Raw genomic sequence first — 22,718 nt, forward strand, 5'->3', positions numbered from 1 at the left:
CTATGAATGGTGAATTCGATAGGGAAACGAATGATGATGGATGGGGACCCGGAGATTGGGTAAGTTTGGAAATGCAAGTTAACAATGTAATAGCAGCAGCAAGCTTAGTAACAAAACAAAAAGATCATAAGAGAAGAGAGAAGGAACTCAAACAGAGGTTAATAGAATTAGTAAAGGAAAATGGAGGCAGATCAGGAGACAAAGTAAGTCTGGGGGGTTGGATCAGAGGTAAAACCGATGAACGTGAGAAACAAGGAAAAGGCAGAGAACGAAGGAGAAAAAGCAGGGAGATTAAAAAAAGGGAAGTGGAAGAGGATAATGGAACAGCGTGAGGAGGAGAGGTGACGGTGGCAGAGTGCGGCGCAACGGAACAAAGAAAAAACTGGAAGTAAGGAGATGCAGACGGCATCACCCTTTCTGTGTGAGGAACCAAGGACATCAGTAGAAACGAAGCCTAGTGCACCGGTGGAGGAAACAACAATCAGAAAAAGTCAGGGACCGAGTGGCCCCGCACCACCAGCAGGTATATATCCAGTTTTACGGGTAACGGCTGGACGTGTCGAGATAGAGGAGGAAGAAAAGGATAGCGAGAATGATGAGGAAGAGGGAGACATCGAATCTATTACAGACTATCATGAATGCACTTCAATGTCGTCCCCGCGGCGGAGCAGGGGAGAGAAGAAAAAACATGAGAAGAAGGAAGTTGCAGACTATCGGCCATTTCGCAACAGAGAACACAGAGAGATTGAGATAAAAGAAGTAAGAAAGGGAGAACTAAAATGCAGAGGACAGAAAAAGGAACCCAAGAAAGTCGAGAAAAAAATGTAAAAAAAAGGAAAAGTGGTATGTGAGCTAGAAGAGACTTGGGAAACAGAAAGTGAGCATGAGGATTCAGACGGACAGGAAGCCGACCAGGACCTCGGGGAAGAAACTTTAAAGAGGGTAGAGCAAGTAGTGAAAAGGGGAACAGGCGTACGGGGCACCCTGGAACTGCGCGGCCGCAGTATTCCCAAAGCAGAGCTAGAAGACACGGTACAGAATATGCCGTTAATTACTTTGGGGGATGGGGACAGAAGATATAAGCCCTTCACTTTGGGTGACTTGCAGTCGCTGGTGGATAAGTTAGGAGGAGGGTTTTGGTTAGCTAAACTGGATTGCTTAACTGCAGGACAAATTTAGCATTAGGGGATTTTAGAGCAGTAGCAGTGAGATGCTTCACCCCATCGGAACTTAGAGATGTTGAGGAAAATGTAGGAACCAGTAGACTGGCTGATTCCACAAGGTTTACGCAGGTGTCTAGTGGGGTTGGTAACACACTAAGTGATAGGTATCCACTCCCTAGTGGGGCAGCCACACCCAAGCTCAAATGGGAAAGTGGTCAAAACCCTCGTGACTACATAGCTAAATGTACTGACAACTGGATTAAATATACGGGGCATCACCCAGGCAGACAGGGCTTACACCAGGAATGGTTTAGAAATGCAGTACTGGGGGGAGACGCCATGAAATTAAACCCAGACCTGCCAGGGAGCGACTCTAACACATGGAATAAGCACCTTATGAATCATCTCTCATTAGCACAAGAAAAAGGAAGGAAAAAAATATCTTAGAATTACAGACCCAACTACTAAAATTACAGGTAGGCGAGGCCAGGAACAAGGCCACTGAGAAAAAGAAAGTAGTCATGGTCGCCGGGGCACCTCAGGAGCCAGAACGACAATATCTGCCAAGCAGTTATGAGGAAACTCAATGGGTAATCGGGGTAGATTTAGAGGTAGTGGGCAACGTGGAGGTCCTGCTGGGCATGGCCGACGGGGAAGGCCAGGGGGCCCGAGGGGACTGAGCGGGGGATATGGATACACAGAGAGATGTTTCGTATGTGGGCAGGCGGATCATTGGGTGAGGGAGTGTCCCCAGAATCAAACCCAAAGGAGAGGCCAGGGCCGTGGAAGAGGCCACTATGCAGCAAATCCAAGAGTCGCACCTGGTGGAATGTATCCCATGGCCGAGTGGGACCCCAGCCAGGGAGAGACATACTGACAAACCCCCGGAAACGACCCGGACAGCATGAACCTGGCAGACCCTATGCTGTCCATCATGGTTGAGAACCATGAACTGCAATTTCTTGTGGACACTGGAGCTACACAATCTGCTCTACAAGGTCTCTGTTTCCCTGGTAAACTGGGGAAGGACTATATCAACGTCATAGGGTTCTCAGGGAAACCTCAGTGTCTGCCTCTGACTTTGCCCTTAAGAGTGGAAGTAGGGGGGCAAGTTTTCTCACATTCATTTCTATGTGCCCTGTCTACACCAATGAACTTACTGGGACGTGATCTATTGATTAAGAGCGGTGCTACAGTGCTGTGTTCTTCTGAAGGACTACCAGTAAACTTCCCCAATGGAACAACAATCCACTGCTTCGATGGTGGAGGGCTCACAGGCCAGTGTCTGATGACCCCAGTCATGAGAGATTGGGCTGACATATACTGGGGCCTCCTGCAACCTGAGACCACTGCCCATGGTGGACTCCTGTCTGCCTACCTTGCCTGGAAACCATGGATCACTCTGCTAGAACCGTACGTGCCGCCCCCAGACCCCCTACAAGTCACTCTGTTTTGCGTCCCGTTAGATGAATCGTGTCGGGACATTAGCTCATTCACGTATAGGGGTCAACAATTAAGATATACTAGGTTGCCACAAGGCTTTGCTTTGTCGCCTGGCATTTTTAATCAGGTCCTCTGGAATGCCCTGGAGGATTGTAAAATACCACCCGATGTGACCCTTATTGAATAGGTGGATGATCTCTTGTTGGCAGGAAACTACGTGGAATCCTGCCTTCAGGCCACCGAGAACGTGCTGATGCATTTGTGGTGACAGGGCTTTGTGGTATGCAAGAAGAAATTGCAGGTAGCTCAGAAGCAGGTTGTTTCTCGGTCAAGCAGTCTCCCAGAACGCCACCGGGCTATCCCCTTCACATAGGGTGAACATACTACATCATCCTAGGCCAGAGAGAGTGAAGGACATGCTCTCCTTCTTAGGACTGACAGGGTATAGCAGACACTACATCCCCGACTACGTGGGCCACACCCAGGCCTTATGGGACATGGTGAAGGTGCAGGGTATGAGGAATCTCAATGCCACACTGGAATGGACAGAAGACAGAGAAACTGCTTTTATCAGGCTCAAACAGTTGTTAGCTCAAGCCGTAGATCTCGCTTCTCCTGACTACACGTGACCATTGTTTTTGGATGTTTCTGAAACAGCAGGCACAGTAAACGGGGTGCTGTTTCAGAAAAAAGGGGGAGAGAGACAAGTGCTCATGCATGTAAGCATACAGCTAGACAACATGGAAAAAAGACTCCCAACATGCACTCAACACGTGGCAGGAGTGGCTAAAGTGATCCAAAAAATAGCGCATCTGCTAATGGGACATCCAATCACGGTACTAACCACACACAGTGTAATAGCATACGTGAATTCACAAGCATTCACCCTGACAGCGCTGAGGCAACAGAGGATCAGCAAAATTTTGGAAGCACCACACATCACGTACACACATGAAGGAATCAACATGGCAGACACAATGGGAGGAGGAGAGCCTCATCAGTGCAAACAGGAAGAGAGAAAGCAGTAGAAGGTGAGACCAGACCTAGAAGGAGAACCAGTTCCAGGAGCATGGAACCTGTTCACTGATGGGTGTGGATATAGAGGAACAGACGGGAACATAAAGGCAGGATACGCAGTGGTGGCAGAAACACAGGGAGAAGTGGATGAATTCTGGATGATAAAATCAGAAAGGCTGATGGGCTTACAATCAGCACAGCAAGCGGAGGTAATAGCAGTAGTGGAGGCTTTGAAATTAGCTAAGGGCAAGGAAGTGAATATTTATACTGACTCCACTTACACGGTAGGGGCAGCACATGTGGAGCTGGGACAATGGATGAGAGCAGGGTCTAGGACAGCGGGAGCAAATCAATTAAACATGAGGCAGAAATGAGGGAGCTGGCAAAGGCCTCACAGGGACCAGAAAGGGTAGCTATCATAAAGTGCAGGGGACATGATGATGGAGACACGGTGATAGCTAAAGAAAATTGAGCTGCAGATGAGGCTGCAAAGAAGGTAACAGAGTACAAAGCAGAACACAACATGATATGTGCAGAAGCAGAGATGGAGCCCCTCCTGAATGGCAAAAGACTCAGGGAAGTGCAGGAGCAGGCAGGTCCAGAGGAAAAAACAATGTGGCATCAAAAGGGAGCAAGAGTAGAGGATGGAGTGTGGCAGGGCCCAGGGGGAAAACCAGCCCTTCCACCAGGGCTCAGATCCCAGGTACTAGAAGAAGCTCATGGGATGGGTCACGTAAGTATTTGCCAAATGCTGAGGAACCTGGAAAACTGGTGGCATCTGTACCTGAAGGATATGGTAGCACATTGGGTGGCATGTAGAGTATGCCAACAGTACAATCCCAGACCCACAATTAAGCCTGTAACTGGTACGTATCCGTTGGCATTAACACCAGCGGAAGAGATAGTAATGGGCTACACAGACATGGTGGATTCAGCACGAGGGTACAGGTACGTATTGATGTATGTAGACAGCTACACAGGGTGGCCGGAAGCATGGCCAACAAAATGGGAAGCATGGGTGAAGTTCCTGGTGAACCAGTACATCCCTCTCCATGGGTTTCCATGAGATCAGATAATGGAACTCATTTTAAAGTGCATGATTTGCAGGAGGCAGAGCAAATGCTGGGTCTGAAACATTCATTTGGGACAATGTATCATCCTCAGTCTCAAGGTAAGGTGGAAAGGATGAATCTAAATGTGAAGAACAAATTGGCCAAAATTGATGCCTTACCTCTGGCATTAATGTACATTAGATGTTCATTGAACGCAAAAACTGGTCTTATCCCTTTTGAATTGCAGACAGGTCGAGGATTTCCAGGACCCCAGCGACTGCTGTATCATTTCAGCTTTCTCTACGCAGGTGGGAGACCGGACGGGGAGCAGACAAACCCAGACGATACCTGTTACCGAGTGGGTGCTGTTGAGAGTCATCTAAAGAAAGTGGACTGAGCCGAGGTGGACAAGTCCATTTCAGGTGACAGAGAGAACCAGCCACAGCGTACGCCTGAAGGGAAAAGGGGAGACATGGTTCCATCTGAACCAGTGCGCCACCGCAGAGCCACCACAGAGGAGTCTGCAGGAGACAGCGAGGGATCTCACTGAAGCATCATTCAGCTCACCTGAACCAGGCGGATCAGGTGCTCACTCCCACACAGAGGAGGCAGAATAATCTCCGGGAACAAAAGGGTCAAGGTAGTCCATCCTTACACCCCAAAGTAAGAAGACAGGAGATTCCGGAACAAAGGACTGTGATTGGTGATCTCTTTGAAGAGATCAAAAGGGGGAATTGTGGGATTGCATAAACTGAGTGAATGGTAAGATTATATAAATAGAGAATAATCTATAAAATGGAATAGGATTAATGCTTGAATTAACAAAATAATTGCTGTATGCGCAGACATGATTACTGAATCACAGGAAACGCCTTGGATGTGCATATGTGCGATTGTGCAAGAAGACATGTGTACGTGACAGTTAGATGGAGGCGAGGGCTGAAATGGAAAAGTACTAAGTGGCACAGGATGAGAGAAACTATAAGTATGTGTGTCGCGAAGTTATGTTTTGGATCTCACTCGCACTGCGCTGTGAAGGGACATCTCCAGAGCTCTGCATTAATCAAAGGCTACAAGGTAACGCACTGTTTCCGGTCTCTTCTTTCCTGCATCAACGAATACGACAATACTCAATATTAGACTGTAATAATAAATGTTGCTAAGTGTCACTTTGCTGCTGTTTATGGATGTTTTCATCCTCACCTTCAGTCTGATTAAAGTGTCCCATTCCAGTAGCCTCACTGTCTTTGAAGATCTCCTGAATTCTCTGCTGAATCTGTGTCATGTTGCTGTAGTCCAGTAGTGGATCATTAGCTGTAATGTTCATTATCCATTGACTATCCACCTGAATAACAGCAGTGCCCTCTAGGAAATCTGTTCCCAGAGTAACTGCATTGCAGACATGATGTAGAGTGCAATTGTCTGTAAAGAGGAAAAATACAGCCATTATTTTTTATTAAAACATGAAACATTAAAACATTAATTTATTATTATTAATGCCAGTGTGCTAGAATGTTTATATATGTATGATGCACATTCTGCAATGGAACTGTGACATAACCTACACACAAATTATATAGGGATCATACAGTAACTGCTATGGACCATGTACAAATGTACATCACATCACAATTACGTTAAAGTCAATTATGTTAAATGATGTGCTGAGCTAAGATTCCTGGTACTTTTGCTCCACATAATATTAATTTGGTAGCTACATCTACCCACAGAATATTAATGATATCTCACTAAGAAGTGCACAAACATGCTTGATTTGATAGACACCAAAATTGGAAAATACAAAAAAAAAAGAAAGAAGGCTGAATAAGACAGATCTATGAAGCATTAGGTAGCATTAGTGCTCAAAATGAATTAAAATAATTTTGTTACACATTATCAACATAGTAAATGTGTGCAGGCTTTTAGATCACAAACACCAAAGAAAATAAATTTCAAGGAAAAGGACTAACCCAAGATATGCAGTTGAATATATAACTACAGTAATTATGTTACAATTACCACACCGCAAGTTGGACAGAGTTTGCATGTTTGCCACGTTTAGTAGCAGGTTCCTGTTTTAAAACAGATCAGACGCCGTGAAGACGGAAACTTCAGTCCACATTTAATAATTCGCATAAATTGTATGATTTAATTTAATATATAATTTTTGTGAAATGCCTAAATATTGCCTTGATGTCAAATTCAGTACATATTTGTTTAAACTACTGTATACTAAGTGTATTTTCTAAACATTTTAACAAAGGCCTGATTACGCCTAAAGAGAACCAACGCCTAAGTAGAAACCAGTTACATACCTGCCAATACCGAATAAATGTTAAACACGAGGAGTAGCAGGGCTTTCATAATCGTGTTAATGTGATCCATAGAAAAGCAGACGTCACAAAGTTTTGAAAGAAACTTTGATTAAACCAAAAATGTATAAATTAATTTACTCTTGGATTAAAATATTCCGATGCTACAAACATGACTTGCAAAAATCGACGTACAAACGAGGAAGTAATATGTAACGTGACACAGAGCAGAACCAATGAGAACTTGCGTAGGAGACGAGAGCTGGAGCTATTCGATCTTCAGAGATTCAAGATCAAGTCATCATTAATGATAATATGGTACATTACAATCTACCCAAACTTGCAAGGTTGATAGCTAAGAACTTCCTCTCTTGACTTACAGTGGAAATGTTTTGGTATTATAGGAAAGTTCTGACAACTAGCCGAGGACGTAGCCTTGAACTGAACATTGGGGGAGAGCAAATCTACCCAGGGAGCTGGGAATTCACTCACTCATGGGATTAAATTATTATTATTGTTATTATTATTATTATTATTTATTGTTTTTATTGTTGTATAATTATAATAATATTATAATCATATCTAATTAATTATAGTAAGGTAACCTGCAATCTTTTATGAATGAAGGAAAGTGACAATTGGAATAAGGACACTATGAGCACCTGGTTCTTCCATTTGGGACCTTCCATGTTTCAGGCATTCATAAATGAGGTCTTAAGGGAGTTTCCTGGATAGATCTGTGGTCACCTACATTGACCCCATTTTGGTCTGTTCACACTCCTATGACTGACAGCAAGCAGTCCCCATCTGAAGGGAACTACGGGGTAGGAGACTGGGAGCTGCTGGTCATGAAGCCTTTGAGGAGTGGAGGTACTGGCTCAGGGAGCACAGCACCCCTTCAGTGTCACTGTCTATTTGAACCCAGTGCCAAGTCTTGCCATCTCTCTATTGTTGTTGTTGTTGCTGTAAGAGACTAATAAAGTATAGCCATAATCATATAGACAGAAACCTATGAATTGTTATATGAAATGTCATCTCATACATCATCTCATAAAAGTTGGGTAGGGAACCTTCAACCTGTGGATTATTTGTGGCCCTTGTCTCAACACATAATGGCCAGAAGCATATTTAATACATTTTACATTGGATATGTTATTATTTTTCGCCATATAGAAAAGCCTTCAAGTAGTAGGGCCTACATCTTTGTCATCATTTCCATACACAATGTGCAGTACACAGTGAGATTCAGTCCTGCTTTTCCTGGACCTAGGGTGCAAGACAAGGGCAATACTGGAAATATATGAATAGGGAGCTCAGCCTAGTAGTCCACCTTTTATCTCAGTATATTATGAATTTGGAGACACAATAGCATGGTTGTGTAACACAGAATTAATGAGAACTATTGATGATTTAAATTAATAATGCATGTTTATTGTGTGGGCTATAGAACATTTAAGGTGGCTATAACTATAGTTCTTGAAAATGCCATGCAGGTGGGCGAGGCTGGAGTCCAGTGCAAAGCAGAGGACAGAGGATGCGACCAGGTAAGTGACACTCCCCTCGCCTTGATATTTCACATGCCAGTGAGGGTTATGCCCAGAGGTCGATCTTCTCTTGTTTCAGCGCTAATTGACTCCAGAGCAGCCAACAACCTAATGGACCAGGGTCTTGCCCAGAATCTACGGATCTGGCCCATTCCAGTGCTGTCCCACCTACACGTGTGTGCACTGGATGGAGGTCCTGTGGGCACATGGTTTATCATACAACACTCCTCGCATCTGGCTAGAGACAGCCAATGCCCACATAGAACACTTATTCTTTTATTTGTTCATCTCTCCAGCACAACCCATCAAGTTAAATCTCCCTTGGGCATCCCTTCCTTGCACTGCACAAGGACCTGGCTGAGGTCTTTAGTCTATTTAAACCCAGTGTTTTGCCTTTGGTAAAATGCCTTTTGTAGGTCTGTATAGTATGCATTTCTAAGCTGTTGTTTAAGCCATGTTGTGCTCTCATGTTTTTTGACTCATGCTCTATGTGCTCTCTTTACTGTTAGTTGGTCCTCATGGATTACCTGTGTTTGTTCTCTTGCTTGTCTACCCCTTAGTCTGATTTTTACCTCACAGATTTTACTTTTGCCTGTGTGGATGTAGCAGCATCACAAGAACACTCATCACAAGAACACTTATCAGAAGAAGACTCATCAAAAGAACACTCATCACAAGAATGCTCTTTGGTCTTAATTTTCACAGATTTCCTTCAGTTTCATAGTTCACTCAGTGGTATTTTTTTTAGGAATCAGTAGAGGCCGATTGTAAGGCAACAGTATGCTGATAAACGCAATATCTTTCATATGTTTAAACATAGTGCTTCCACAGCAGGGACAAATATTTATGTAAACAGCTTTTTCAGTTAGTAATTTTTGTTATAAAATATTTCTTACATAAAACCAATATCACTTTAAATTAAGCCATTTTGAGGGCCTTGTAAAACAAAATATGTTTTACATACGTGTTTACATACATAAACACAAAATATCAGTGTCATTTGAAATCCTGCTCCACTTCACCCTCATATTTGTGTTTACTATGTTCCTGACCATTTTGGGTTTATATATATATATATATATATATATATATATATATATATATATATATATATATATAAACCCCAAAAGTCTCAAAGGTCTATACATGTAAATCAAAGACAAACATAAAAAATAAAAAAATCTTACCTCAGTCATGACAGCATCCAGCATTATGCAATCTTTCTTATTCTGTTCTACCATTTTTAAGCAGCTGCTGTCCAAGACCCGACTGCACCCTGAAGAAATAAAGTATCGTGTGATAGTTACTGAACATTGTGAAGGTTTATAGTGTTTGTGTTCTCCCCTTCTTCCCCTTTTTCTTGCCCTTCCCAGGCATCCTTCTTCGGTTGGTGTTTCTGTGACGTTATGAGGCAAACAGGATGCGGAGAAGGAGCACGTTCCAACATACGTTTTATTCCACACACAGGTGACACATCTACCAAAGCACACCTCACTAACACATTTCAAACACCAACAACACATACTACAACATAGGAGACATATATACACTCAAGATTAACACGAGAGGGCGTGGCAACACAGATAAACACACACACATGAAGATGTTTGAGGAGGGGGCGGGGCCGTATCGTGACATCACTAGGGTGGGTTTTTGTTTAGGGACATCAGGGCCTTTGTTATTTGGGTGCCCTATCATAAATGACCTTAATGTTCATCATGAATTGGAAGCAATGAGATTGCAAGATATCCAGACTTTTTGCATGAGCTTTGTGAAACATAAAAAACACAAAAAACTATCTCTCAATATATCTGGTTCATCCACGACAATTCTGGTTCATCCATGATGATACCTGTGCATAAGAGTAATGGTAAAGTTCAGCAACCTGCAAATTTGTACATCTCTGTTGTGTATCGAGACAATCACTGTGGAATCATCTACAAATTTAATTATGGTATTTGTGTTAAAGGTGGGTCCGCATTCATGCGTGTATAGGCAAAACAAAAGAGGACTCAGAACACACCCCTGAGGGGCTCCTGTGTTAATAGTAAATGAGGAAGAGATGTAAGCTCCCACCTTAACTGTTTGTGAGCAGTCTGTTAAAAAGTTATTTTAAAAGATTTTTTAAAAGATTTTTCCAGGTGTATGTATATTTGCTAGTTGACAAACACAAGTATGAACACGAAGACCACAACAATCCACCAGAGCAAAGGCTCCATGTGTGCTACCATATTCATGTATTTATTTGAGTTACTTTTGCCTTTTTATCAGTTTGAAAAAGTCTGGCCATTCTCCACTGACCACTGAAATAACTAAGGCATTTTTGCCCGAAGAATTGGGTATTCTCAGGGCCATTCTTTGTAAACATTAGAAATGGTTGTGCATGAAAATCCTAGTAGAACAGTAGTTTTCATAATACTCAGACAAGCCCATTTAGCACCAACAATCATGCCATGTTCAGTCACTTAAATCACCGTTCTTCCTCATTGTGATGTTCGATTTGTAATTCAGCAGGTTGCATTGACAATGTCCACCTGTTTAAATGCATTGAGTTGCTGCCTTGTAATTAGCTGATTGGATATATTTTTTTAGTGAGTTGAACAGGTGTACTTTATACACCTGATGATACCTCACTGTAACTTTATATGATAATTTCACACCAAAGATATCACTGTCTGAACGAGGGTCAATATGGTATGTTTGATTATGTGTTAGATGGTTAACTAAGGTCCATGGCTTGAATTATCTTACTGTGTTTTGGAAACTCTGTAGATTATGTGTAAATTAATGATTTACTTACACACAACATTGCTAATTTAGGGACATTTTCTTCAAAAGAGATAAAGCTTTTAGAAGTGTGTGACTGTATGTTCCAAGCATTAACAGAAACAGGGTTGAATACAGTATAGTGAACGCAGTTTAATAGACAACATGGTTAGTCAAGAGTCTTAATCCAAATAAGAAACAAAGGTCATAAATCCTGAAAAGCAGTCAGCAAAGGAAACTGAACAGACAGGGAACAGGCAAAGAAGGTGATCCAAAATTGCATGCAGAAATCCAGTAATCCAAAGAAACAGACATGAAAACAAACTGCTCAGAAATTTAACAAATGATGACAAGGCTTCTCAAAGACACAGTGAACACATAAGGTTTACAAGGCTAACAAGGACTAATAAATACAGGTGAGTACAATAACAGACATAAATACTAACAAGGGGGTGGAACAGAATGAAACCAAAACAATGAAACATGAGGAAACAAAACTGGATGTAAATAAGCATAATGGCAATGCCATGGGTACCGTGACACCAGGGAGGGTGAACCTGACAGTTACCTTGGAATCTTGTTAATTATCTGTAAAATTATCTTTATTATTGACTCATGAATTCCTGGTGATCTTTTTTTTTTTTATGGGAAAAAAATTGTTTCCCCACAGAAATTATGTTAGAAAAAACAAAACTGAACAATGTCAGACAGATTTGGTTGGACCAATTCAACTAAAGCACCGATATACTATAGCTAACACACTGACATACGTTTACTATGTATAAATATTGCTGAAATAATTATTAACAGTGTTTTTAATCATTCCAATATATGTAAATTAATTTATGGAAAAAGAACTAGAATCCAATAAAGTATTTGCTTTTGTACACGAAAGCTGAACCAACGCAACACCACTGCCTAAAAATATTAAAGATGTTCAGATGCAAAAGTATTAAAGCTGTTATTGCTGCTGTGTAACTTTCTTCATTATTGTTAATGTGATCTGCCAGAAACATAAAAGAAAGGGAAAAAAGTGGCCTTTATTTTTAGATGTATTTGTTTATTCTGGAGTTTATTTTCATATATTTATGTATTAATGAGTAACTGAGGAAAGCAAGAACCTGAAATATGTAGATTTGGAAGCTGAGGTAAGGGACTGTGGTTGTCAGGCACGTTAGGCCAGCAGAGACGGGGACTAGTGGATCTGTAGCCAATTCAGCTTCTTCACTGCTTGTAGAGTTTGGTTTTAGAATCAGTTCACTAAGAGTATCTTTAAAGGAGTTATCAGAGATGGATGAAAGTGCTCATCAATGGCCATGGTTGAGGAAATTGCAAATTAGTTAGTGGTAATGAACCTCCTACTCCTGCTATGAACCTTCTGCTCTAAACTCACACACTGCTTTGAGCCACATACATTCAGACTTCTGTAAACCTGCTATGAATTTATGCACTGCTCTGAAACTCCTGCTCTGAACATTACACTGGTAACAAGAGCTGGTACCTGCAGCCCATCCATGTTGCACAGGTAGTCCATCTCCTCCAGGATGTCACATCCATACATCCCTTTGCAAGAAGGTTTGCTGTCTCCCAGCACAGTCCTCAAAAGCATACAAGCATGAAGGAGATACCGGGACATGGGCCATTACATGAGGAGAGCTGTACAGGGCTGTAGAAGGGAAGGACAGGTATCTGCTCCTTTATGTGAGGAGGAACATGAGGAGCACTTTTCTATTCTGTTTCTACAAATATATGCAAAGTTTCTGACTGAAAGCCAGCTAAGAAATGAGCAGAAGTGTTTGTGAAATATAGTTCCTCAGTCTTGTAGTTTAAATACCGAGCTCATAATACTGTATACCACACAGCTCATAATATTGTATACCTCATAATACTATATACTGTATTAATACCTCATAATACCGTATTAATACCTCATAATACTGTATATCACACAGATCATAATACTGTATACCACACAGCTCATAATACTATATACCACACACCTCATAATACTGTATACCACACATCTCATAATACTGTATACCACATACCTCAGAATACTGTATACCCTACTGCTCATGTGATATATATGCTCTGTTCAAGGTCAGTGAATGTCAGGAGTATCATGCTGATGGATGATAAAGTGTACAATCTTACATATCACCTCATATTTATACCCCATTAAAACTAAACTAAAACATTAAACCTAAAAGAACTTGAATTACCTAAATTAATATTTATTAATGACCAACCAATTTAAACTCCCATAGGATCTTGAATGGAATGTTTTACATCTGCTTCAAAAATCTCTTTTTGACATAGCCAAGAAAAATGTAAATTGTAATTTTTAAACAGCTCCTCAATCTTGTAGTTCCATTTTTTTTCTTCCTGTATTCAAATGCAATACAGTTTTCAGAGAAAAGCATTTAACAGATTTAAAAGGACTTAAGGGTCTTAAAAGAATTTTCAATGTTACCATTGATTATTGATTAGCAGAGTAAGAACATTCTTACAGAAACAACTTTCAGTTAATATATTCAATTTATATATGATGGAACACAAATTGCTTAGTGATTTTTATTTAGAGACAAGTCTTTCTATGTGGCCCAAGTTTATAGATCATTATACTTATGTGTATCATTATGTAGATCATTATGCTTATCTGTAATGACGAGCGGCATGTGGGAGCAATAAAGGGAGAGAGTCCAAAAACACAAAGACGTTTAATGAAACTGAAAGTAAAAACGTAGCGCACGATCAATCACATGAAGATAATAATCAACATGGAAGTCAGGAAACGGGAGGAACACATACATGGAGAAATCATGGAAGAGAATGAAACACAGTAGAGATGAGGGAGAGACTATCTGGACAAAGGTGGACGGACTCAGCCTGGGGAGTGACAGGAGTTGTGGGCGGAGCAGGGGGAGGGACAACAGAGAACACCTGACTACGACAACAAACAGGAATAACATGGGGGAGGGACATAGACGAGAGAGGCACCGTTACACATCTTATGGAAGTTGTTGAACACTTTCTAAACATGTGATTGTTTAGACGCTTAGATGTACGCCGTATGTATACTGAAAACTTTACACCTGCTACAAACTTGCGCATAATTCTAAGGAGTTTATAATATTTACAAACAAAAACATTATAAAGACTCAAAAAGACAAAAATGAGTGCTTCAAGCAAGGATGTGTGTGGTTACAGGTCTCAGGTATTATGCACCATAAAAGTCTATTATGGACCTGTAGCTGTAGAATTAGGATAAACAGACAAGAGACATAAATGGGTTTCCTCAGAGCAGGCTGTTCTTTGTCTTTATTAAACATCTCACTGATGTATTTTTTTCTCCTTCCTTTATGCTCTTTTCATTCAAAACAACTTATAACTTCAACATATTTCAGCAGACATATTAGTGGCATTTACATAATACATTCACTGCTTTATTAACTCCTATCATGTCCTAGGAAAACTATATTTCCACACGCATTTCCTGTGTTTAAATTTACATGTACGACATCGATATACTAATATTCTCAAATGTATAACTATGCAACGTTAGGTACATAACCATTAGCCTACTATTATGTAATACCCGTTTTATTTTCGTTTCACAGAATAATTCTCTTCTGTCCGTCTATCTGTGATGACCAACATGGAACCTACCATTAACATGGAGGGAAACATTATATTTCGCGTGAAAACGAACTACTTATGCGACTGTTGCATCCGCGAACTCTCCCTGGCGGAACACAGCCCACCCAGTCACTCCAAAATCTGCACAGACCCTTACCAAACAATTTATACTGCGAGAAAACTCTTCACAGCAAGTTAGACTATAAAATGAAATATTCTGCCGTTCGACAATTCCGTTTTTTTTTTTTGTTTTTTTTTTAATGAACTCGATAATTCATTCTGCTTCATGCTACCAGTGAGTATTCCTTATATTCCTAGACATACTATCCACTCACTTGAACTGAGGGTTTACAGTGAACTAACCTGTAGTATTAGAAAAAGCAGGAGACAAGAAAACATAGTTTCCTCCGAGCATTCCGTTCTTTAAAGGAAAGTAAACCATGTTACTCAGCTACTTTCCCGTGTCTGCCGTCACAGCACCCTCTAGTGGTGCAAAAGGCTTCCTCGTTTGACATAAAGAGATGTTCATGGGATCCTTCTCTTTGCTGTCTCGTTTTTTGTTTTTTTGTTTTGTTTTTGATAATGACAATTAATTGGACCAAAAGGGTTACCAAGCAAGCACAATAACACTAAATCTGAACACCTGTTCACAGTAGCCAGAAATGTATCTATGAAAGAAGAAAATGAGAAGATCTACAGGAGACCTGAATGGTGACATGAGTTCATCACCACACTGCACCTCCCATCCTCCACTGAAGCACCCGGATATGAAACACAACGATTCAGTTAGCAATTTCTCTCACAAAATAGAAAGGTTTTATACAGTCTCTTGTTTTCCTGAAACATATTTATCATGTGGGCCATTAACTGATGAATTAGGCAGTGAATCACTACAGATTAGTAGTTATAAACCATCAGAATGCATGCTGGTCAACTCTAGCACTGCTAGGGTTAAACCTTGGGGGCGGAGCCTGAAGTGCCCCTCCTCTACCCAGTGCTTTCTAACACACCTCATTCTGCTCATGAAGAACTGCATACATAGCTGAGGAGCTGAATCAGATGTTGTAGCACAATGTCACCACTAGAAGGAGTGCCAAGACTGGATTTGAATAATTCTGCACTGAAAATGGAGTATGGTGATGAATGGTAATCACCTTAATGGTGGAAACACATGAAATGTTTTAATGAGTAACTTTTAATTCTTACAGTTCCTTTAAGTTTCTGTTGCTTTCTTGTCAGCACGTTATCATTTTTAGAAGATCATCATGTTTATGAATAAAAAGGTTTCTCTACAGCTGTTTGGATTTGTGACCAAATGTTATTTATTGCACTCATCACATACTGTAGCACAAATTGTCATAAAATTATGATTTAAATCCTTGTATGCATAGTATGTGCTAAGACCACATAGAATTATCATTAGGTGCTTGTGGATCATGGTTATACTTGCACTTTTCTAAACTCTTCAGCACATTATACGGGAACACTGAATTACTGTAGTTGTTAGATAAAGGCAAATTTACATTACACATGATATAAAACACTCATGCAGATTATTATGAAACATTTCTATACGTAAGCAACTAAGGTATTAGAAAATGCTTTTGATTTTTTTCCAAAAATTGTACACTTGTCTTTGACTGATATATATGATCATTTATAAGATCCTAATAAGGATGAAAAAGACCTGACATAATTGGTCTCCGTTTTCAGTCTTTACATCAGCTAAAACATGAAACATCTGTGCAACCTTTAAACTGAATAAAGTCATTCACACACTTGAATTTATTTTCATAGGTGCGAGTTGTACACTGAAGCTTGAGATGTGAAAACTTCTGTTGTATTCTTCATTCAGCCACAAGATGAGAATGTTGCCAGATGTCACATTAACCACTAACCTGGTTTATACATGTACCAGTCCATAGGTAAGAATAGAAATTATGAATGAGTATTAGTAAAATTGCTAAGTTACATGTTTTGAAAATTACAGTATTGGTGGAAAGTAAGTTTAGTAGCTTTTTAAATATTTTGTAATTGTTTTGTAGCACTTGTTGTAACAAGATGGTTTAGATATGCTAATCTAGCTGTATTCATTGTAATTTTAGTTAAAAGGGGTGATTTAATTGTGAAATTGGGTTCATCTTGGTTCAATCTCAGTTGTGACCCAGGTTAGCAATGAAAGGGCAGAGAGAGATAGTATACAGTACCCATCAAAAGTGATTGACAGCTGTCAGAGGTGAAAGGTGAACCCCGCCTCGACATAACCCCACACATTTATTATATATTAATATTTATTACATGATATATGATGACAACACTTACATATGAAATTTAAATAAAACACAATGAGGGTCCTCAAAATAGTTTTATTGACTTTTAAAATTCCTTTAATTGAGAAATAATCAAGTGATTAAAGTAAATAAAGGTTTTGAGCCTCAATTGAATACGTACCACCCAGTCTTCAACGTCTGCTCTGCTACACTGCCGGTCACGTACTGATACTCAAACATGCGTAAGGGTCTCAGCTGTGTGTCTTTCAATCACTGACTCTCACACTCCCCTCCCATTGGCTGATTCTCTAAGGAAGTCACAACTCCACCCAAGTCCTTCCCCCTACCCACGCTGGAATACACGTTCTGATAAACAGATGTGAGGTACCCCACCCCAACTCCACCAGCCCCTTCCTCATCATACCTCACCTCTCAGAGGCTAGGATACATCCCCCATCAAAACTGATACAATCACACCACCACAGCATGAAGAAAACTCTTTAAGAGCAGTGAACTGAAGAAGACATTAAAGAAAGGAGTTTTTTAAATCTGTACATGTGACAAAACAATGCAGTTGATCTAATTATTGTAGTTAAATAACATTTATGTTTTAAGCAGCAGAATAAAATCAAACTAAATGATCAGCTGAAGAATATAACAAACCTTCAGAACTGCTCTTTAAAACGCTCTGGAAAAAATAATGTTACATGAATTTAAAATAAAATATCATAACATTTTTAATCAAACATGCTATATGCTTGCTCATGTATAATATATGATTAGAAAACTCACCTCTCACTTGTAAACGTGTTGCATTGCATCATCTGTTACTCTGTTTAACGAAATTACAGGGACTTGTTAAATATTTTTGCTAAGCTGGCATTGAAGTTGGTCTGGCACAGAGCTGTCTGCGTGAACCCAATGTATGCAAGCTGGTTCTGTGTGACATCACCAGGTTCTTCCACCAATATTAAAGTGACTGGAGAGCCCAGAGTCACTGGGATCAAATCTGCAATCCAAAATACAACACACAATGAAAACAAACACCTTTCTGAGGGGGACAGTAAAAAACAGTTTTTACTCTGAACACAAAGTCATCTTGTAATTTTAAATGTTATCTTCATCTTCAAAGCAAGAAAGTTTACTCTCTAATAATGTAAATTAGATTAGTATTAATATCAATGCCATGGAACAGAAGAATCAGAACCGACATACAAACCAACCCTGCTCAGACATGAAGAGGAAGTGTGGCTCTTGAATCAAACTGTTCTTTATATAGTTGGAGGTGTGGCTTATGCATTAAATGAAAATTTGTAAAACTGCCATAATTTCATTACAAAATAAAAGGTGAATTTTCTATCTTATACACAAGTAAAGAGCAAAACAGGGAGAAAGAAAACATACATTGGTATCTGTATGCCCGCAAGTTTGTACTCCATGCCTCCTAATCTGCATGTTTATCCTAGCTTTTATGTTTCTTAGCCTCTGTTATAGCCTGCTTTCCCCATTTTGCCTTCGTGTGCTTGTATTTGCTTGTTAATCATGTATCCTCAGACTCTCCATATTGGCTCAATGACCCTGGACCTTCATAATGACTCTGAATCTGGATTTGCCCCTAATAAATCTCTCTCTACTCCGCACATGCGTCTGCCTCCTTACTGCTGACTGTTACATCTTGTATCTCCCTTGCCAGTACAGCAGATCCTCAGATCTGTGTTCCTCCCCCAGCTCTTCTCAGCTTACACCTACACCATTTGCCTCATTTTCAACAATGATAAAAACCAATATTGCATTCAGGTAGACCAAGTTGTCACTTGGTGTATAACACAGCCCTGAGAAACGCTTGTACTGGGAGTACCAGGATATGAGATTAGGTTATTTACCTTCCCCCTCTGTGGCCTGGTTCACAGGAAGCTCAAATTCAATGGCATATGGCTGGGTTAATCTTCACGTCCAAGAGAATGGAGAAGGGTCTGAGTGGGTTGATGGAGAACTAAAGCCTGAACTGAATACATGTATAAGTGTTCAGGGATTCTAGGTGATGCGATGTGTGGTGGAGGATAATGTGTGTTCCTCAATCAGGAAGTGCATGATTTAAAGTATGATTGATCACGCTGTAGCCATAATGTATAAATGACACCACACTAGCCATCTAAAACTGTTCCTACGAACATATCAAAGAATGTTTAATAGAGCCAAAACTCAGAAAGACATTTTTGAATTCCAATGAATACCAAATCTCAAAATACCCATAAGATAAACAGGAACCCCAACACCAAAACCTTTAACTTTCTCTAATCATTCATTAGCGATAAACTGAAGTGGAAAAATTAACACTGAACACATTGCAAAAGGTCAATAATGACTTAGGCAGCTTAAAAAATACATCAAGTATCAACTTCTCATTCTGATCTATTCAGCCATCCCCGAGTCCATCTTCACATTTTCAATTAAAGCTTGGTACAGCAAGCAAGTCAGAGTAACTCATATGGCCAAATTGTTGACTAGATGTTTGGATGAAAGCATCTCAAACAGCAGGTCTTGTGGGTTTTACCCAGTATGCCATGGTTAGTACCTACCAAAAGTGGCCAATTTTAAGAAGGAAACATATTTGACAAACAAGAGTTATAAAGTGTTGACTTGGTCTCCAAATTCCTCAGATCTCAATCTGTTTGAGCATTTGTGGGATATGCTTGGAAAAAAAGAAGTCTGATTTATGGAGGCCCCACCTCACAGGATCTAAAGGATCTGCTGCCATCATCTTGGTGCCAGATACCACACATCACCTTCTGAGGTCTTGTGGAGCCCATGCATGAACGGGTCAGATCTGTTTTGCAGATCTTCGGTTTGGCCAGTTTTTCATGCTTTCAGTACATCAAATTCCCTTAATGAAAATATATCCCACCCTTTGACATGTGCCATTGTCATGAGATAGGTGAACTGAATAGAATTGACTGTCAGTGGTTTTAATGCTCACAAGGTCCTTCATCAGCTGGGCAAACAAAGTGAGAAATACCATGCTGCACCCTCAAACTCCCATCCCTCTGGTTGAAGGCTTTGATTAATCTGCTTAGAAACACCAATAAATATTGATATTTACTTTACTGCTGGTAATGTGTATTCTTTACATACTTATGTAACCCCTCCCTAAATGCTCCCTAATGAAATAATTTAGGGGAGCACCTCAGAAATTTCATGTTAGACCAATGCAAGTTAGCACAGTGCCTCCAAAAATGTGTCTACTACTACGTTGATAGTAATAAATCCATTTAAACCGCCTTGTGATTAATGACCCGAATGATTGACAGGTTAGTAAATACCCCAAACGACACATTTTTTAAAAAATGCATATATACCTGCACAAAGGAAAGCAATCGCAAAACAGAAGCAAATAAACAACGAAAACCGAGTCAACAAGTAGGATTGATTGAACCATAGTTACCTATTAACGTCACCACTAGTGGCGCAAAAAAAAACAACAACTCTCGTCACAGAACCGAAACAAACAAACAATGCCTACAGCATGGAGAATACTTTCACATTAAAAAACACCGTTAGACTTGAAAGAAAAAAATAGGGAAAAGTTACAGTTTGAGCCTATATACAACGTATAGTAAGTCTCCAACAACCGAAACTTCAGGGGAAAATGGCTGCTCTCTCTCATGCATTCCAGCCAAAAACTTTCCCAAACGCTCCGGTCTAGTCCCGCTTCCTAATCATGGATAGGTCAGCGACAACGTCGCTCAAACCTAGCAGCCATCTGAATCACTTCTGTTTTAACATAACCTTCACACTTTATACACATTTCTTCTAGTATATCATGAAAATTACTCTGTAGGCTTATAGCATTTTCCACAGCATGTTCCAATTAAGACCGGCTTAAATTTTGGTAACAAAATATCTAACTACACAGCTTTAATTTTATCATGACTTTATATAAGTCAGAGCATGTATAAACACATAACCCTTCACATTTAAGAGTTTGGTCTCTGGGCACAATGACATACATTTTCAACCGCTCTTTCAGAGGACTAAATATGTGAGGGAATCAGAGAAAGTAAACGAGGCACAGGTGATGCAAGGTGAGACTAACAAGGTGGAGTTACTCAGAAAGGGGTGTGGCATGAATAGGGGGCAGAGCGAGGAAGTACAACAACAAACACACATGGTAGGTAGGGACATCTAGAACACATGGCTAGGTAGCGATACAGATGAGGGGGGCACCTAACAGACTTAATGTCTCAAGTTCGATGAAGACTGTTATAATATCAGCAGATGTCTCCTCTGAATTCTTCCATCATTAACTCTCTTGCTGTGTATAAAAAAGAAAAATACAAAGAAATTATTTCTATGGGACCTAAAGTTTTTTTATTGGATCAGGCTTATGTAGACAGAGCTTGACAGATATGTCAGTTTAGAAATAACTATATACATAACACATTACAAAAGAAGAAGAAATGAAAAAAACCTTTTGAAATCAGCACAGAGATTCTGATGGTGAACAATGATCCTTCAGCAGATCCTGTAAAACATTTAACACAGTTAAAAATGCAGAGATTGATGATAAAGGAAAATGAATACAACAAAATAGTCCATTAGTTTATTGTATCATCACTTACATGTACTGAAGGATGCTGAAACAGGTTTAAAGGCTAAAAATGATAGATAGAGAATTGTTTTAAGAACTGTAGAATATAAACTACTACCTGATGGATTTGCTGCTATGAAAAAGGAAAAGTGGACTAGGAGTACATGAGCTTTAGCATCATTAAGTATGTGTATGTTAGAAACTCTTAGACAGGTCTTTTACATTAGTAACTCATAGATGGGTCTTTTACATCATCAACGCCAAGACTTGTCTTTTACATTAATAATTTTAGACAGGTCTTTTGCACATTTGCATTTGGAGCTGTGACGACAACAACTCTGTATGATGTGAATATGTGAATCTGTTTAACACAGAATTAGACAGATGACCAGGTGATGTATGTATATCAAGTGTGGTGAAGATTTACATTTACAACATTTGGCAGATGCTCTTAATGACTTACAAAAGTGCTGTGTCATTTATTCATAGAATATATCCAAGGTTAACATTCAAGATACCAATGAACTAGAATACTGTTGAAATACAGGGATCAGTGTTGATGCCATGAAGTGCAAAACACATATTAGCTCTATAACAGACAATGATATGTGCAATAACAAACAATATCAAGCTAGACATGTTAGACTTTTGGTTTCCCAACAGGTGCAGGACCAATGATCATTCTAAATATTACAAAAATAGATAAGTGTTCAGTTTGCATTTGAAGGCCAGCCTAGGAGTCTATGAATGTTTGCTGTTGTGTACTGCATTATGTTTGCATTATATCCAGCAAACTTCATGTGCTGATTGAGACCAATGTACTTAACACCACTGTTTTCTTAGAGAGGACTCGGCAGTGTAGATGAGCCTGAAACAGTTATTGTCATACTGCTGCCCCCTACTGGCCAAAGCACATGTCACTTG

General features: G+C 39.9%; 1 protein-coding gene, 1 long non-coding RNA gene and 1 pseudogene across 5 annotated transcripts in view; 1 reads left to right on the forward strand and 2 right to left on the reverse strand.

Annotated features, from left to right (window-relative positions):
• LOC145643330 (uncharacterized) overlaps nt 1-9,619 on the forward strand; it is a 31,119-nt gene extending 21,500 nt beyond the window's left edge. For 3 of the 4 annotated variants that reach the window (XR_014122525.1, XR_014122524.1, XR_004776027.2), the window contains one exon: nt 4,984-5,627. This is a non-coding gene — a long non-coding RNA (uncharacterized LOC145643330). Of the gene's footprint in view, nt 1-4,983; nt 5,753-8,480; nt 8,532-8,610 lie in introns of those variants that run through there. The other variant, XR_014122527.1, reaches the window with a different exon arrangement.
• Nucleotides 1-22,718, reverse strand: part of LOC145656918 (uncharacterized) — a 234,143-nt gene that overhangs the window by 60,215 nt on the left and 151,210 nt on the right. The gene's annotated exons all lie outside the window — the stretch shown is intronic.
• Nucleotides 1-22,718, reverse strand: part of LOC145651154 (uncharacterized) — a 139,265-nt pseudogene that overhangs the window by 55,220 nt on the left and 61,327 nt on the right.

Source organism: Electrophorus electricus, chromosome 1 (genome assembly GCF_041902795.1).
Source record: "Electrophorus electricus isolate QZ-2024a chromosome 1, ASM4190279v1, whole genome shotgun sequence".
Taxonomy (NCBI): domain Eukaryota; kingdom Metazoa; phylum Chordata; class Actinopteri; order Gymnotiformes; family Gymnotidae; genus Electrophorus; species Electrophorus electricus.